This window comes from Monopterus albus, unplaced genomic scaffold (genome assembly GCF_001952655.1).
Source record: "Monopterus albus unplaced genomic scaffold, M_albus_1.0 scaffold72.1, whole genome shotgun sequence".
In the NCBI taxonomy this organism is placed as follows: domain Eukaryota; kingdom Metazoa; phylum Chordata; class Actinopteri; order Synbranchiformes; family Synbranchidae; genus Monopterus; species Monopterus albus.
In genome coordinates, this window is record NW_018127952.1 from 308,639 (window position 1) to 311,175 (window position 2,537).

At 44.1% G+C, this 2,537-nt stretch overlaps 1 protein-coding gene across 2 annotated transcripts in view; it reads left to right on the forward strand.

Moving 5' to 3' along the window:
* Positions 1-2,537, forward strand: part of tmod2 (tropomodulin 2) — a 13,323-nt gene that overhangs the window by 4,642 nt on the left and 6,144 nt on the right. The window lies entirely within an intron of this gene.

The window sequence follows — 2,537 nt, forward strand, 5'->3', positions numbered from 1 at the left end:
TTCAGCAGTAGTTCTGCTGTCTGTGCAGGTTTTGTTAATGCATGTCTGCTTTTATGCAGCACACGGCGGTGTGGGGGAGTGTGTTTGTACCAGGGGTTGGGAGGAGAAAAGGTTAAGATTAAATGTCTTGAAGCTATCTATTTATTGATGTTCATTGGTAGATTAATTTTATCAGTTTATTAGTAAAGATTGACTTGGTATGCACATGGTTCAGGCTCAGGCTGCGCTCTTTTTCAAGAATAACCTATTGTCTTTATTCTTGCTTTAGAATGTAACCACAGTGAAACAATCACAAAATAGTGTTTTGATTCTCTGATTTACTTTCTTCTTTATTCACTGTATAGCTCTCTTTCTATCGCTCACGTGGACCTCCAACCTCCATTCCGCCTTGTCCTGTCTATACATGAGATGAGGCGAACTTGTCTCGGCAAAAATAATAGATCATGTTGCAGCATTTTGGAGTGTCAACGTTGACCCCCCCCCCCCACCCCCGGGGCGGTTTTTTTTTTCTTCTCTTCACAGAAGAGCGAGATGGAAAACTGCACTACTCGGTCCGTTGTATCAGGTTTTTTAGTGGGCAATTATGCCTGTAGTTTTGGAATATCCAGGATCTATCTACTTAAAGGAGAATATGAATGTCAGAATGTTCTTGAAATTTGGCAAAATACAGTGAATGTTGATGGTAGTTTTCTCACCGCAGGTGAAACAAAAATCCACTGTCCAGATGGGATTTATGTTGCTGTAAAACTGACATGACCTGACCCTCAAGAGAAACAAGATCTGTTCAAGCTTGTTTTAAGAGATACTTGTGGTAATCTTGGTTCCTTGCTAGAATAATTCAAAAAGATGTTTTATGTCTCAGCATGACAAAAAACTAAAGTTTTAGCTTAGATTAGGTTCAACTTTGTCATTATCCATGTACAAGGCAACAAAATGCAGTTTAGCATCTAACCAGAAGTGCAATAACAGCAGTGAAGAGTGTGAAGTATCTACAGTATGAACAGTCAGAACTAATTTACTGATAGATATGTACAATTGATATTTAAGTCTAAGTAAGATGTGTAGGTTAATGTATGATGTACAACAGACTGTGGATTCAAATTACAAGTAATGGACAAGGTACATTAAGCTTATGGAACACTAGTGCAATGGGATGAGATGGAATGAAACAGTGCAGAATAAGAAGACAATACATTACATGAGTGAACAGTTCAATGGATGTAAATAATGCAGGGATAAAGATAAATATAGAGTATCTGCATATGAACAGTGTGCAAATGAATACAGAGCAGTATCCTGTGAGTAGAGTATGTGCAAATTAACAGATCACTTCAGTGTTACAGGTAACAGAAGTGTATTGCATTAGTCCCAGGAGAAGAGATGAGAAGGGGTGAGGTGTGTGTGTGTGTGTGTGTGTGTGTGTGTGTGTGTGTGTGTGTAGTGGTATAGAGGAGAGCAGTGGGGGGTCAACGGGGGACACAGTTCAGTAAGGAGACAACTGTGGGGAAGAAGCTGTTCCTGAGTCTACTGGTTTTGGTCCAGAGGCTCCTGAAGCCCCAGAGGGCAGTTTGTGAGCAGGGTGAGAGGAGTCCCTGAGAATGCTGCGAGCATGTCGGAGACGGCGTTCCCTGTGGACACCCTCAGTGGCTGGCAGTGGAGTCCCTGTGATGCGTTGGGTGGTTTTCACCACCCGCTGCGACGCCTTGGGGTTGGAGACAGAGCAGTTTCCATACCAGACTATGATACAGCTGGCCAGGATGCTCTCGATGGCACATCGGTAGAAATTCACCAGGATGGCTGAAGACAGGTGGTTCTTCTTTAGTGTCCTCAGGAAGAAGAGGCACTGGTGAGCCTTCTTAATCAGGTTGTAGGTGTTAGTGGTCCAGGATAGATCCTCTGAGATGTGGGTCCCCAGGAATTTGAAGCTGGAGACACATTCAACAATCATGCCGTTAATATGGATGGGGTCGTGTGTGCCTCCTTTCTCCCTCCTGTAGTCCACAATGAGCTCCTTGATCTCGTCGGTGTTGAGGAGCAGGTTATTGTCAGCGCACCACACAGCCAGGTGCTGTACCTCCTCCCTGTAGGCTGACTCGTTGCTGATGAGGCCAGTCAGTGGTGTCATCTGCAAACCTGATGATGGTGTTTTTGGAGCCATGCACAGGCCTGTAGTCGTGGGTGAAAAGGGAGTAGAGGGTAGAGGGAAAAAGTGAGTTAGAAACATGACTGAGTAGAAATTCCTGTCCAGAGGAATTCCTTTTGTCAGGACCTCCAGAGATGTGAACACTGCTCCCTCACTGGAGAGGAAATATGGAGCTGACATCTTCCCCTGATCCAGCTCTGGCCTGTTAGAAATTATACTCCCTCTGTGTGTGTGCACGCCCTATAACAACATGGAAAACTCAAGTCACTGTGGTGGTTCTGAGGAGTTCTCTTCCCCTTGTTATACTCAACCCCTGCTGATAAATAATGTGATCAGGAGTGTGTGTGTGTGTGTGTGTGTGTGTGTGTCCTTTCAATATCACACAAAATAAGAG